The sequence below is a fragment of the Lonchura striata genome, chromosome 1A (genome assembly GCF_050655825.1).
Source record: "Lonchura striata isolate lonStrDom1 chromosome 1A, ASM5065582v1, whole genome shotgun sequence".
Lineage (NCBI taxonomy): Eukaryota > Metazoa > Chordata > Aves > Passeriformes > Estrildidae > Lonchura > Lonchura striata.
The window spans coordinates 44518089-44533684 of record NC_140741.1 but is presented as its reverse complement, the minus strand read 5'-3'; the positions used below and the strand labels follow the sequence as shown (position 1 = coordinate 44533684).

General features: G+C 38.4%; 1 protein-coding gene and 1 long non-coding RNA gene across 10 annotated transcripts in view; one reads left to right on the top strand and one right to left on the bottom strand.

Annotated features, from left to right (window-relative positions):
- Positions 1–5427, bottom strand: part of SLC16A7 (solute carrier family 16 member 7) — a 79427-nt gene extending 74000 nt beyond the window's left edge. For both annotated transcript variants that reach the window (XM_021547458.3, XM_021547456.3), the window contains exon 1: positions 5198–5427. The gene's annotated coding sequence lies outside the window, so the exon portion shown is untranslated. The remainder of the gene's footprint in view (positions 1–5197) is intronic.
- On the top strand, positions 4410–15143 carry LOC110479881 (uncharacterized). 8 transcript variants are annotated; one of them, XR_014951995.1, is made up of 4 exons: positions 4635–5183; positions 5873–6009; positions 6827–6931; positions 8497–15143. It is a non-coding gene; the product is annotated as an uncharacterized LOC110479881 (long non-coding RNA). The 8 variants fall into 8 exon arrangements; XR_004149488.3 differs by having other exon boundaries at positions 4630–5183; positions 5873–8991; positions 9109–15143; XR_014951994.1 differs by having other exon boundaries at positions 4630–5183; positions 5873–9279; positions 12619–15143.
- Positions 15144–15596: the final 453 nt, after the last annotated feature.

Below are 15596 nucleotides of genomic sequence, written 5' to 3'. Positions count from 1 at the left end.
GTTTCTTCCTTCACATGTTTTTAGTACTTTAAAATAAATACTTGTTCTCAGCATTTGTTGATTTCAGAACACAAAAACTGAAAAGTAAAGCTCCAAGGGTGACACTATGAAACAAATCTCACATGACAGATAAATTGAGATTTCAAATTTTTTTGTCTCTTTTTTGCTTGTACCATAGACTCCAAGAGTGCTGAAGTGCTGAGTGGCAAGCATGAATGTTAAAACTATTTCTGTGGGGGGGGGAGGGGGAGGGGGTAAATAATTTCTATCTTTTGGGATGATGTACTGCTGTTTTGTGACTGATTTTACTAATTTTGAATAAAATTGTAGACCATATGGAAGAGGCAATATACCTCATTGCACTGTCATTGCCACCACTTCAGTGACAGAAATGCTGGAGTTCTTTGATGCCAAGCACATCTTGAACACCATTACAACTCTTTGTTTTATGTGCTATCCCTGGGTGCCAGACTTGGGAATGTTTGCTAATCCTAATTAGCAATGGTTTGCTAATCCTGAGGCCACATGATGGAAGGGCACTACACAATGGTGCCTGAAGCTGCAGCAGGAGTGTGCTTGAAGGTATGGGAAGATAAGCTACTCTGAAGGACCAGAAGTTTAAAAATACACAAATAAGAAATACAGTCATTCTGAGTTGTCTTCTATACAACATGCTTTCTGAACCTTGATCACTACCTACACGAGTCTTCCACTGGAAAATCTTAAAGAAAGTTAAAAGTGAAATAACTACCAAGCTTGCGGTCAAGACAACTGGAAAGTGTTCTTTTGGGGGACACAAATATTCATGCTGAATGAAAACAAACAATTTTTAAACAATCCTGCATGTTTGGACAACTCCAGTCTGCACAGCTTTATGCTTTGACTGTTTTTTGCAGAGTTTGATATGAGTTCTTTTCACATGAAAGACATGAAAATAATGTCAAATCCACCTATTCTCAAATATTCCAACTTCTACAATATTTGGGTGTCCTGTGGTTTGTTGACAGGTGACTTAAAAGTACAAGTTTTCTACAGTACAAAGTTCATAGCAAATTTTATATGATTTACACTATTATTCAAAGCACTGCTTTTTTGTTGGGTGAAAATTAAATTAGTCAATAGCTAACATTCAATAATCATGACACCAAGCTGAAAGAAAATGCATCAGCACTAAATTAAAAAAAAACAAAAAAACATGGCTTAAGTTTGTTCTCTAGTGCTCCCTGCCTTTATGAATTAAAATTAATTCAATTTCTTAAGATCTTAAGTCTTACAGCTACAAAGAAAAAGAGTATACTGTGATAAGGCTCAATTCTTTTCCATTATTTTCCTCCTTCACTTTTGGAAACCTTTTAAAGTGGCCTAGTCATGTTCAAATCCTTCTGGAAATGCTTATTCATTTTTATCAGCTCTTCATGGAAACCTCTTCATTTATATCAAGATGTTATAAGTCGCTAGGATAGAAGAGCACTGTGAAAATAAAAAAATATTATCATGGAACTGGAAGCTTGACCTTGAAAACATACAAATAAAGGACCTACTTAAAGACAACATATAAACCAAAACTAAGATCTACCAAAGGCGCTAATGATGATCAATCTGCCACCACCCCCTACTCCCCCCAAAAAACCTGTGAATTAAAAATCTTAAGATTGCAAAGATAAAAACAGAGCAATAAAGATTGTTTATCAGCCACTGTCACCTAGTTAGATAACCCTTAGCTCTTCAATAAGTTTAACAAGATTTTTGATTGCTTGACCATAAGACCAAGAAATATAAGAAAATGTTGGATAGATTGTAAAGCCAAATAGAGCAGTCAGTTTGTCCAACATCTTCTACTCCTGAAGTCAAAGAATATCGTCTCCTTATTCCTGTAGGCAAAGAACTTTTGTTTGAATACTGCAAACTTTTCTTCAAATGTTCCGAGATTCACAATAAAATTAGAGAAGTTGGCCCAACAGATCACAAATACATGCAAGTCAAGGAATGCAGGTCTGGACTGAGATGCTTATGTGGGACTCAGCCAGTTCCTCGTGCTTATTTGACACATAAAACAGTTGGTCAATGACATCATATTTTCCTATCTAACCTCCTCCTTGGTGCTGTGCAAACATTGTGCCATACATATATTACACCAACAGACACAGAAACTGCTAACATTCTCTATCAATGATTTATAGCTATGGCCTAATTACTCAAAAGATAATTACATTTTTGCAATTATATCAACCTTGAAACATAAAATTCATCTAACAACACAGATTATTAGCATGGCCCAGAAACCTTCTTCTTGATTCTCACAGAAGAAAATTGACAGCTTAAATTCTGGCAAACAGTTTTAAGGGATACAATTTAATTGAGAATTATATTCAGGCACTATCCTTACTAAAGGATACTTTTCCTCAAGTAAAATGCAACTCTTTGAAAGCATCATGTGATTCTGCAATGGGAAATTAAAGCAGGTAAGTCATAGACTCTTTTCTTGAAATAAAATGGATCCAATAATAATCATATTTACTGGAAATCAAGCCACCTCCTCATTGAAAAAAGAGGACAAGATAATTTACTTAAAAAATAAAGGATAGCAGAGAGGACTTTTTTCTAAAGTGAAGAAGAAAGAGAATCACTGAGTTCCAGGAAAAAAAAATCAAGAAATAGAAGTATGATGTAGTGAACATTACTCCAAGAAAGAGTAATGAAAAAAAAAATGTAAAAATGCCAGCTTGTGATATAAGAAATGGTTTTTTCTCTCCCTTAACTTGCCTGTCCATAAATTTAAGCTGTCCAAAGATCTCCTGCCCTGATAAAACTTGGATTCTAGAATAAGAATTCTGCCATAGCAAGCACTGAGTGAGGTAAATACAATACAGAGAAATGACAGATGAAATTAGGTTAAAGAGCTGGAAGGAAGATTTTTAAAATATACTATAACAATGCATCTATTTACAATGAAAACTGATGAAAAATAATTCCTTCATTCCTTACTGCAGTTGCAGAGCCACAATATTTAACTACATTCTGGTTTCTTTTTGATATTTCCTTTTGTAATATTTCAAAGTCTCCCCCTTTACATGTAAAATACCTGTTCAGATCAATGTATCATGACACAATCCAAAGAGTTTTCCTATCTATAAAACACATTAATTTGGTTTTCCACCATGCATAAAGATGTTCCATGAAGACCACAGTTCGTATTTAGGCTATTCTACATCTCCATCATATAAATAAAATAAAGTTTTCTTCACTACGAAAATAATTTAGAGCTGCAATAAAATAAAAACCATCACCTCCAGTCACCCCTTGGCCTATTCAAAATGATCAGCTGTTTTGCTTTGAAGCCACTTACATTGTAAACACTATGCTGCAAACTAAGCTAGCTGGGCCCCTACACATACATGGAGTTACAGTTCTGTAATTAATAGCACAAATAATAGAAACATCTTGAGTATAATCTCTTTTCTAAATGTATTCCATCATGTAGAAAGAGTTCAGCACTCAGGCTCAAGTACACTATTCAAAGTTAGCAGACAATAATGCAAGGGGACAAGAGAGCCCCAATTTAAAATAAAAAGGGAACCACTTATGCATTATTCACATATTTAATACTTGTACATAAAAGTATATCTCACTTTTTTTAATTATTTGTCAGTTTCCTACTTCTTTTAAATATAAAGTGTATGAACATCTGTCTCAATGACTAACTTTTCTGTCATGATTCATATAGACAGAGCTAAGGCTCTTGAGTTGTTAGCTCAGTTGGTGCGTGATTAAGTTTATGGCCCCATTCCTGCAATGGCAGCTGCAAACATCTTTTCATTACTATTTGATCAGTAACTTGAGAGCCACAGATGGGACCCACTATGGAAACATGAGCGATTATTATGGAGACCAACAAAACAAGAATGGACACCTTCATGCGGTACCAGCTTTCTTTTGTTTCTCTTTTCCCCAAAACAGCTTTCAACATTTTCAGTAAAACTCCTTTACTGAAAGCTCAGGCTGACACTGGAAAATCCTGGTATCTGCAAACATTTTCTGCTTTGTTTTGTTTTCTAATCGACCTCACCGGAAAACCAGTGGAGAACTTGTGTCAGTTCTGTGACTCTTCTGGACTGAAAGGTAATGTGCTTTCCCAGAAGGACCAGGGGACACTTTGGTCTCTGAAATGTGAACAGGGCAATTTCTCAGACTCTCCTAAGACTTACTGCCTTTTAGGGGCCACTTCAACAGCAAGGAACCCTGAACGATTGCTCCCTGCCAGGGAAACTCTTCAGACCATTCCCTTCAAGGACTGTGTGCTAGCAGAGGTCAAGGAAAGAAAATGATGGAGGACTATTTTCGTGGCTCTGGTACTACTTATACCAGGACCTCTGTACACAACCATTAACTAAAGCGAACAGCGTTTCGAGATAATAACGCAAGAGCCGTGGAACTCGGAGCAGCCCAGAGCACGGAACTGCACCTGGCACGGAGCGATAGTGGCTCCATCCAGATCCACCTTCTCCAAGGTCACCTCGCTCACAGCTTCTTGCAGGCCCATGTCTGATGACGGCAAGCGCGGCGGCCCGGTTTGTGCTCCGCTGCTCTCCGCCCACATTTCCCGGCGGAGCTCCCGGGGCGGGGGCCGCGGACCGCGCTCCGCTCAGGCCGGGCGCTGGCAGGCTCGCCGCCCGCGGGGATGCGCGCAGCGGCCCGGGGGCGGGATCGCGTCTCGCTCCCCCCAGAGCTGCGGCCTCAGCCCGGCCCCGCCGCCCGCCTCCCTCCCTGCCCCGCTGTCAGAGCCGCCCGCCCGCGTGGCAGCGGGCACTGCGGGGCGTGCGGCGTCTCCCTGCCGTGGCTGCTTTGGTACTGGGGGACGACAGCTGCGTCCCACGCGGTGTCTGTCCGTCCGCCCATCCATCCATCCATGCATCCATCCATCCATGCATCCATCCATCCATCCATCCATGCATCCATCCATCCATCCATGCATCCATCCATCCCTGCGTGGGCGGCGGCTCGTGTGTGTGTGTGACTGACAGTGAGGCGCGCACAGCGCGGGGCAGCCGCTCGCACGCAGCCCGCCGGGTCCACGCCGGCGCGCCCCGGCTGCGGCAGCCACTTCTCCGTCCCCCGGAGCCCTCCCCGGTGGGGACAACCTCAGCGACCTCGCTGCTCGTCCTCCTCCTCCTCCCTCCTGGCGGGTAGGTTACATTACCTGGTCTCTAGCTCGGACTGGATCTAATCCCGCGGCCGCCGCCGGCTTCTCTCCCGGCCGCGGGGGTGGGTGTGGGAATTAATTTATTTATTTTCCATGAGGTGTCCTCTGCAGCGGAATAGCGGCGGGAGAGCCCGGGCCGGGCGGCAGGGAGGGAGGCCCGGGTGCTGCTGTCCCGGGGGTGCTGGCGGGGAGCGGCCGAGGCGCTTCAGCACCGGCGCGGGGGGGCGGGGGCTGCAGAGGAGACGCCTCCCGGGCTGCCCAACCCGGCTCCGCGGGGCTGGCGGGGGCGCGGCGCCCGGCCGGGGACACGGGGACGGGGCCGGCGCCAGCGCGGGAGGTGGGACAGGACGGGATGTGCTGCGCGGGGCGGGCGGGCAGCGCCGGGCCCTGTGCCCCTGGGGCCGGCCGGGAGCGCTCCCCGCCGCACCCAGAGCCCTCTCGCTGCGGCCGGGGGACAGGAGGGCAACTCGCTTCTGGCAGCGAGAAACGTGTCCGCCCCCCCGTCCCACTCCGATCTCCTCCTCTTCAGCACTGAGGGTGTCAAGTATCTCACATTAAAGGCAGCTTGCGCTCTCTGGTTCATCGAAAGTCTAAAAAACGGTGTATCTGTTTCCTCGTGTTAGGAGAAAAGTAAAAAGTAAATTAACCGAATTCGTTTTGTGCTCAATGCAGGACCTTCGCCTTCTGAAACGGGAACTGAAATTTGGCTCGTCAGCATCGAGTTGCTGATGAAAATCTTGGTCACCTCAGCATTTGCCATCTTTTTGTCAGCTTAAGAAAAAAACCAAAAAACTTATGAGAAGTGTTTTGTACGTATGATAAACATATTTATGAAAGTGACTGCTAAATTATCCATAAATCCTGTCCTTGAGGCTAAAATCCTGTAAGAAAATTGATAAACATTATAATATAATTGTATAATTAAAGCCTTTACCATAATACTTATTCTCATCTAAAGGTTGCACATTAAGTGCAGTACTTAAGTACTGTGAGGAGACTAGAGTAAATATAGTTGTTGACACAGTGTTGTGAAATGTACAAAATGAAATGTTAATATAATTTTTTTAAAGACTTGATTTCAAGCACTTTGTTAGAGCTTTATGATCAGGATCATTACATGTTAGGAACTGAGACTGCCTGTGTATGGACAGGAGGAGAACTTGAACTGTAGTTGGGAGTATTCTAGTTTCCTGAGCTGCTAGTCGAGGAAGGAAAGACTTGAACTTGTGCAGTTTATTTTTGTCTGTTTATTTTCCATTAATAACATTTGAATCCCTTAGCTAGTATCAGCCACAATGAACAAAAAGTTTTGAAAAATAATCTGAAAAGGAGCATGTCACTCCTCAAAAAACCAGAGGCACAAATGGCAATACCTATTACATCAAAAAATCCATCCACAGACAACTGCTGTCTGAAACACAAATTAATAGAAATCATGTTTCTCTGTCTCCTTTTCTTATTAATTGATTTGCTTTTATGTGAGAAGTGACAGGAACTTTTCTATGTTTTAAACTGTAACCATTAAATCAGAAAGCACAGATCTGGAAATATCAGTAATGTAACACTTAAGCATTCCTTCATTCTTTAGAATGTTATTGTTATTTTTTATGTATCATCCATTTCTAGGCCAAGTCTTTCAGATTCAGGAGGGAATACTTTGTCACATGTCTGTAAAGCAGCCAGCCCTCTACAGTCTCTGGGTAGATTCTGGCACTGTACTCATAAGGAACAGTAAGTAATTCACTGGTAGAGAGAGCAAACACTGTTCTTCCTGAAACAAACTGAGCAGCATGGAATCATTTTTGTGACATTGCATAAGCTAAGTAGTACTTGGGTTATGTATCTGAGTCCAGGGGCATTTTTAGGAGAAAACATGGTGACTGCCAGGGCAGCTAGTGGAAGTCACAGTTGCATTAATTTAGGTAGCCATATCAGTCATACTTTGCAAGTATGTCAAAGGAGCCTGTGCCCAGCACCCTCACACTCACAGTGTCTGTCCTGGGAGCAGGTTGTGCTACAGGCTTTGGAAGACCAAGGACCCGTGAGGTCTCCACAAAGCCTGTTGGAGGGGAAAACGAACACTAAGCCATGATTCTTGGGCATGCAAGCAAAGAAAGCTTGGGTATTGATGCTCATGGTCAAACTCTTCCAGGCAGGCCCACAATTACAGGGTAAAAAATGTTGAAATTATGATGAAATTTGATGTAAAATCTTTGGTAAACAAAGCTTCCAGTGCTGAAATCAAAGTGGTATACTTGGCATTACAGCAGTCTGAAGCTATATTCAAACATTTTTTTATGCCCTGAAGAAAATTGTAGGCTATATAGGACCTCAGACAGTTCCTGTAAAATACAAAGCATGTTTACAATGCCCTTTACAGTGAAATAGTAAAGTTTACATGTTGTTTTATATAATTTTTGGAAAGTAACTTTCAAAGAGAGCTGAAAAATAAATACATGAAGCTAGAAATGATACCTGGTTTACATTGCATACTTCTATTTCCTTCATGAATATGCCCTAACAAAAATAAATATATATTTATATAGATATATATTTTTAATTTACAAATGTATATTATATACTGTACACAATAAATTCTACACAGTGTAAAATTTATAATTTTATATGTGGTAAGGTATATCACATATATAGATATACTTATATATATATATATATATATATACAACTTATATGTGGCAAGGTATATCACACAGACAGTGTTTGCTGCACTACATAGTACATGCTGCATGCTGTATGTAACAGTGCTACATACAGTACAAGTTGATGTATTCTGTGCTTGTAAATAAATTTGTATTTATATTATACTGCATATATTAACATCTATATAGATATAGCAGATTATATTGTCATATGTTAGCCATTACAGGCATAAACATCTTCTGTATATACCTATGTGCCTCATTCAGCTTCTTTCAATACCTCTTTTCAGACCACTCTCTGTAGGAAAGGTGATCTTAATTGACTCACTGTTGCTGTGTGCTTCATTGCATTTGGTGTTTTCTAGTGGAAGGCAGATTTAGAACATAAGCTAGCTGCAGGTATAACAGTGTGGGATTTGGCCCACAGTTGGCACAAGTTCAGATACAGTATGTTAAGTGCCTCCAGCCTGCTTAAAGTCACAGAAATTACCGTGAGCCTTCAGACTATAAATTTATATATTAATTCATTTTCTACTTGGACTTTGATTGCAGTGATATCATGTTTTTAAGTGAATACACTCATCTGTGAGTATCTGTAGAGTAAAGGTGATGAAGTGATTTGGTTCTCATTTGCAGGTTGAAAAACCCTGTTGGCATTCTGCATCTTTCCAGTCTTGGTGCACCTTTGTTGTAGGAAGACCATTATTCAAATTAAGATTGTTTAATGAGAGATAGCAATTAATAATTTCTGTGTGAATTTTAAGAAGCTAATAAAGTTTCAGAGCTCTGTGTGCATGTGTGTATGTCTGTGTATGGGAGTGTGGCATTCTGTATTTTTCAGCAAAATAATTGTTAAGAAGAAATTAAATCAACTGTTAAGAAAATATTAAATCAACTAATATGTGTATGAAAAGAACTACCTCTCTGATTGTTAATTTTGTGTCCAGTTGACAGATTTTTGTGAGGTTGTTTATTAAACACTATCCTGTTTTTGTTGTAATGGCTTGAGATTTTTTAGTGTTATTAACATAAAAAAAATTAAATATTATTTTTTCACTAGGGAAAATGAAAATGCTACAAATGTTGAATCCCTGATGGTACTTTCTGTAACTGTCTCCATTAGCTGTTTGGGTAAGTCCCCTACTGGAATAGTCCCTTTTTGCCACATGCCACTGTCACACAGTTTTAGCTGAATCCAGAATTTTACAGGTCCTCTACTAAGCTTAGTGCTTCTCTGTTACATTACAGGTTGTGTCTTTTTGTCACAGAGTCTGAATCTAAAGAATGCATGTTATGATCACGTGTTGTTCTGGCCTATGTCGGATTACATTCTGGTTACGTTCTATTTTTTCTGCACTGATTTCGGTTCCATAAATACACATCTCAAACTTCTCTCATGTCCATAAGCAGGCTGGTGTGGTATGTATTCTTGTCATCTCCAAGTGATACAAGGGATAATAACATGAGTATTATATTGGCAAATCATCTAGGCCACCTTCTGTAAACTTTATATTAACAGCTAGTGATCATCAGCCTGTGTCTCACTACACCTTTATTCATACACACAGATAGCTCTGTCACTAGCATAACATTTAATCCTTGTCCTGTTAGTGAAAGAGACACATGTACTCACGTTTTGTGATAAAATTCATAGAAATATAATTAGAACATAGAATTCTATGACAATATATAGCCAAAACAGGTCTTTCCATTGAGGTTAGTTTTCTCTGTAACCATCAACCATGGCCCAATCCAATTGTTTTCTTTTCCAGCTCACAGTGACACAGAACACAGCACATTGTAACTACAGGAACAGACTAGACTGTGAAAGATCTCTATCAGGCATCACAGAGAATTTGAGGCAGCTGGCAGTTATCAGCTGAAGTAGTTAGCCAGTAGAACTGTACAAGCTAAATAGATAATTGAAAAGCAATCTGGAAACCTGGGAGAGATAATAAGCCTCTCTTCTAGAAGGGAGTAACAACTCAGGTAGGTCACAAATGAACTCAACTCCCAGATCAGTGCTTTGCCTAATAACACTGAAAATACAGCAGCAGTTCATACCTGTGAGTTCTGAAGTAGTATTGAAATTCTTGTTGGACAGGCAGTTTGGCATATTCAGTTATACAAATCATTATTACAATAGAGTGAAAAGGATTGTACTGCTGTAATACAGATGACCAAAATCCCAGGAGCAGCAAGGCCCTTTGTTAAATTACAGTTGCCAAAATAGAAAACTAGTTGCACACACTTTTTACCATCCATGCTACTTTGTTGATACTGACGTGCAACCTGTAGTATCCCTGCCACACTGACCACGGTTGTCTGTGGGGCAAGTGACTTATTTTTTTTTTGTGTAATTTATATTTATATTAATATAATGGAATTATTTTTGTTTTATTTACCATAAGCACAGAGAAGGGAGGGAAAAGGCCAATGTCTGTGAGTAAAATAATGTGTTTATCTTATTAGCTGCATTTTAAAAGAGTCCTAAAGACTTTCTGTTCAAGTCACTCTTATGATTCTCAAATTTCTGACTACAGAAAGTGTGAAATCTTGCATGAACATGCAAGGAAACAGATACAATTTGGTAACTCCTCTTGCTAGGTTCTGATGTCTTGTAGAATTATGTTGATTGTAGGGAAAGAGCATGAGATATTTTTGTGAGAGTGGGCACAGAAAATAAGTTTTTGGCCTTTTACAAAAAAGAAAGTAGCATCTTTCTATCAAAGAAGTGCTTGAATTGATCCACTGCCAACTGTTTATTTTGTTAAACCACTCAGGTGGATCATAGGAAATAACAGTTGCCAGTGTAATATTAATTCTTGTGGAGCTGAACAAAACAAACAAACAAAAACCCCAAAAAGCCAACACAACAAAACAAAACAAAAACCAAAACAACAAAAAAAAACCCTTTTGCTTCTCAATTTATTTTGAAAGATGCTTTTAAAAATCTCTCTCCAAAAATTCAGTGCAAAAAATTCTGTACATTTACACTGAAAGAACATAGAGCAAAACACATGCATCACAGTTTTTTACTATATTATTTGCTACAATTATACAGTGGCAGTTACAGTATTAGTTGCTACAGTACAGTAGCTAGGAAAGCAGCATAGTAAATTCACAAAATCCGTTAACAAATATTTGCGTGTGTCCATGTTGCTGGTTGCAGAAATAATGTGATTAATCTGAACAGTCTGTGTAAATCATAAAAAGTAACCACTGCTTTTATGTTTTAGGTATTGTTCTAATATCTGTTTTACTATGGTAGTGGGACGAATTAATTGTGCGCATATGTAAATTCTGCTTCTATGTATTGACTGCTGAGGATGTTTTCCTTTCATATCTCATTCTGTGACTGCTAAACCAAAAAAAAAAATTGCAAAGTTTTAAAGTTTACAAATGCATGAAAAGGGCATGTTTGCTGTTTTGAGGCCTGATACATCTTTCCATTATAATCCTAATGATAGATTTCTGTCAGTCTAGGTCCATTTTTTACATCAGTTTTCAGTTTAGATGCAAGCGTACAATTATAAATTACCATTGTGTTGTAAGATATACTTAACACCATTAGATTACAAAACTTCTTAGGTAGCAGGAGAATGTCCTCTCTGAGTTACTTGTTTTTATTTTCTTTTAAAAGATGAAATAACAAAAGAAATTTCTTTTTAGATAAAATTCCAGAATCTGCCTAAATATGTATTATATAAGAATCCAATATAGCAATAATCATAATCTAAAAAGACGTTGGCATCATGCTGTTGTAAACAGTGCAAATAATACTTAGAATAATATGCAGAGTCAGAAGTAAGAAAGTATCATTCAGAGGGAAGCATCCTTATAATTAGGATAGAAACAGATCTATTTTACTTTTTTCTCTCTCTTATGAAGCCTTTGAATATTTCAGTCTTTTTCTGTGCTGTGCTCCAGATTCAACAGGAAAAGTGAAGAATAAATAATTCAGCTCAGGCTCACACTGTATAATTGAGATTTAGGCTCTACTGTAGGAAGACTGAACAGAGGAAGTTCTTAGAAACTCTTTGTGGTCAAGTTCACTAATTGTGCATGAAGGGAAAGATCCTTCATTATCTGGTTGTGCTCAAATATTAAGTCATTGCTCTAAATCTCAGGGGATGAAGGTGTCTGTTCTATATAGACACATGACTTAGATTAACTGTTCAGACATCATAGCTGAGTGTTTCCAAAGCTTTTTGCTCTACCATCAGGAAAAATGAAAAGGCTTCCCCCTAAAGGGTTCTGAATTTCATCATTGAGGCACTTAAGTCCCTGCTTGAGAACTGGCTGCCTAAGGAGCTATATGTAAACCCTCCTGCAGCTATAATATTCTGAATAAGGCCCTTGAGCATAGATAGGTTTGCAGAAATGTTAAGCATCAATAAGCATGGGATCATATTCTGCAGTCAAGGTAACATGACAGTCCAACTTCTAAACAGGTTCACAGAACATAGTGAATTTTTTGAATACCATAAGTACATTGAACTAATCTTCAGTACTTCACTTGTTATTCATTGTGATGAAAGCACTGGAATATATGTTCAAAATCATACATTAAAAGCTTTCACTTCATGTCATTATGTTTTCTTATTATAATCCTTGTTTACTTTGCAACTCACTTCTGGGATTACAGAGTGGGTAAAACCTTAGAAATAGAAGTATGATTGGACTACTAGTGCTTGGCATGCTTCAAAACTGTAAAAATCATCAGTATATAATGTATTTACTTTCTTTTTTGATTAGGTCAAAAATGTGCATCTACATTTCGGGGGACAGATGCAAAAAAATTTTTCTCCTAATGCACAAATCAACAGCAGGAAACTTTTGAAGAAGAAAACACACAATATTTGCATGTGTGGTTCTAATGTCTTCTATAAGGAAGCAGAAATCAACTTTCCATTTGGGGAATGTCTCAGATTGCTAATCCAAACCCTGTTATCCCAGCAAATGGCAATGGCAATTTGTTTGCAGGTATTCACATATGTCCTCTTATTTTTTGGTGATTTTCTTGTTCTTTAACAATAAGGCCTGATATAACTTCCACTGGTTCCCCAGGATCACACTGTTTTGTTTTGTTTATTCCACAAAATCAGTAATAATAGTTTCTTTTTCCCATTTACATTTTTTTGTTAGTCATTGTCTCATTGTCAGTAATGTCGTTGGATGTACGAGTCTGATACTGAATTGATATTCAAATACCTGCTTCTTATCAAATAGTTTGAATTCTGGAACATTTTATTGTGGTCTAGGATGAGACTTAGGTACAGATTGAGACATCTTAGGCATCTATATGGAAGAGCTCATGTGTAAACTATATGTGTAAACTCTTGCTCTAGACAAGTCAATGCAATCTGTGGACCCATCTTGGTGCCTTGTGTGCTGATGAACTGCTTTGCAGATGTTTCAGAGGGAACTGAGTTGTTCTCTAAACTCCATCTGAACACAGACAAAAATTATGGCATGATGTGAAATGTACTGTCAGTTTCTGTCTTGCAGCTCTCTACAGGATGAAATTCCCAGAAACTGGAAAAATACATTTAAAATACATATTTTAACCACTAAGTTCCTGGAAAAAAAAACAGTGAAAAGAACTTTCTCCCAAAGACAAATCAGGATTCTGTAAAATTGTTGATCTTCACTTGTCATTTGCTGTGACTCGTGCACATCATACAACAGTACCCAAAGCTATTGGCCAGGTAAAGCAATCTGGATATATTTGTGTGCTTTTGTTCTGAAAATGTGTATCAATGTACATCTTGGATCTCTCAGGCTTATTCAATGCATTTAAGATATTAACAGGATTATTTGAGTTGGTAACCTGAAATAATCTGACACTGCATTTATTGATGCAGAAGATTATTCTGAAATGTGTGTCCAAATGTCTTACTTACTTTACAGTTCTTATTAATAAAATACTTTGCTTTAAACATATTTTTTTTTTGTTTCCTTTGTAGTGATTCTGTCTACTGTGGAGTCATTCATCCCTTATCCTAGTGGTTTTTTGCTTCTCAGCACCAACACAACAGGTTTTTTTAGAGTATTGGGTTAATCTGAAGGTCTCCAGCTAATATACTATGAAGCAGGTTGGAATCTAAGCATAAAATAAGATCAGAAAGCAATAGCAGAGGACACAGTCCAGGTTATGGTCAAACTAAGGTTACACAGTGTAGCTACTGCCCCAGCTACACAGACAGAGCCTAGACAGCTGCAAAGCAGTGGCAGCCAGCCAGCAAGCCTGAATAGATGAAGATAAGGCCAAGAGGAGGAGGACTTAAATCTCAGATATTAGCTGCTCTAATATAAAACAAACAAGCTATATAATAACCTGACATACCCAGAAAATAACTAGAACAGCTAGTTGGAAACAAAGTCCTTGAAGTTTCTTGTGCAACTTTTCAAATCAAAATTATCGTAGCCAAATTACTTAAAAATATTAGCTTTTAAGATGCACTTAGTCCTAAAAATTTGCATATACTAGGTACATCATATACAGTCTTTGCCCTCAAATACATCATAAACTCAGTAATTTATTTATTTTTTTTTTTAATGTGAGGCCATTAAATTGAGGCTGTGACTTCAAAGGCACATTACAGTTTATGCAAAGGTAATCCTGGTTTTCCTTCTTTGGCTGGGAATTAGAATCTGTTATCCCAGCTATACTGTTTTTAGTATCCTAACTAACCCACTCTTCATGTGGGCTAGTTAGGATACTCTGCTGTGTCTTGTGTACTTTAATTATTCTTTCAACAAACAAAAACTATTTTTGAAAACTCCATTTCTCTCTGAAAAGTACATTTTTCAGATGTAATGTGTAAGCCGTGCTATCTCTGCTGTCTGAAAAAATTATTTTTCCCATTCTAATTATAAAGGATATTATTGCTTTGTAGGATAGTTGCAGACCCTGACACAAAGATATGGCAATTGAAAACCAGGCAATTAAATAGCTCAAAAAGGAAGAAAAGAAATGCAATTCAAAAAGATCTATGCAGAGAACCCATAGCTGTCTGCAACCCTCCCCATTACTCTGTGTAGGTAGTACTCAGGATTAGCTATGGAAACAAATGATGTCAGAACCAGTCCTCTAAACCGTTTCAATTTTCCAATAAGAAAATATGCTGTAGAACTGTGGTGTGGTATTGGATATGAAACAAATTGTTTGGGGTCTTTTTAATGTCAATAGAATATTTTTTTCATTAAATTTTAATTCATCTGTGCTGTATACTGTGCATATTTTGTTTGCTATTAAATAAAAAAATCTTTCCTGATAAGGACATCTTTTCTGAAAGTGATTCTTAAAATAGACTAGCTTGATGCTGTGGATAGTGCTTTGACATTGAAGAAAACCAGTGAGATGCAAATAAATTCTTGCAAGGCTGGAATTGATGCCTGTATACTTTAGAAATGGTTTGACTCATTAGTAGATTTATAGGCTGCACAGAGAGCTGGATCTTTGAAAGAAGTCAGTGAATTAAGGGCAGACTATTACCCTGTAGCTCCCATTAGCCTGCACATTAACCATCTAGATCTGCAGATATTTCTGTCCCATACAAATCACTGCAATAATGGGTATAGGTTTTATATAAAGTCATCATGGCCATAAAATGGAATGTAGGAACATTTTACCACTACTGTAGTTACAATGGCCAAAAATAACCATACATTTGAATACAGCTTTGTCAGAATTTTTACTCTCACAAATCTGAGGTAGCTGAATATCAGAG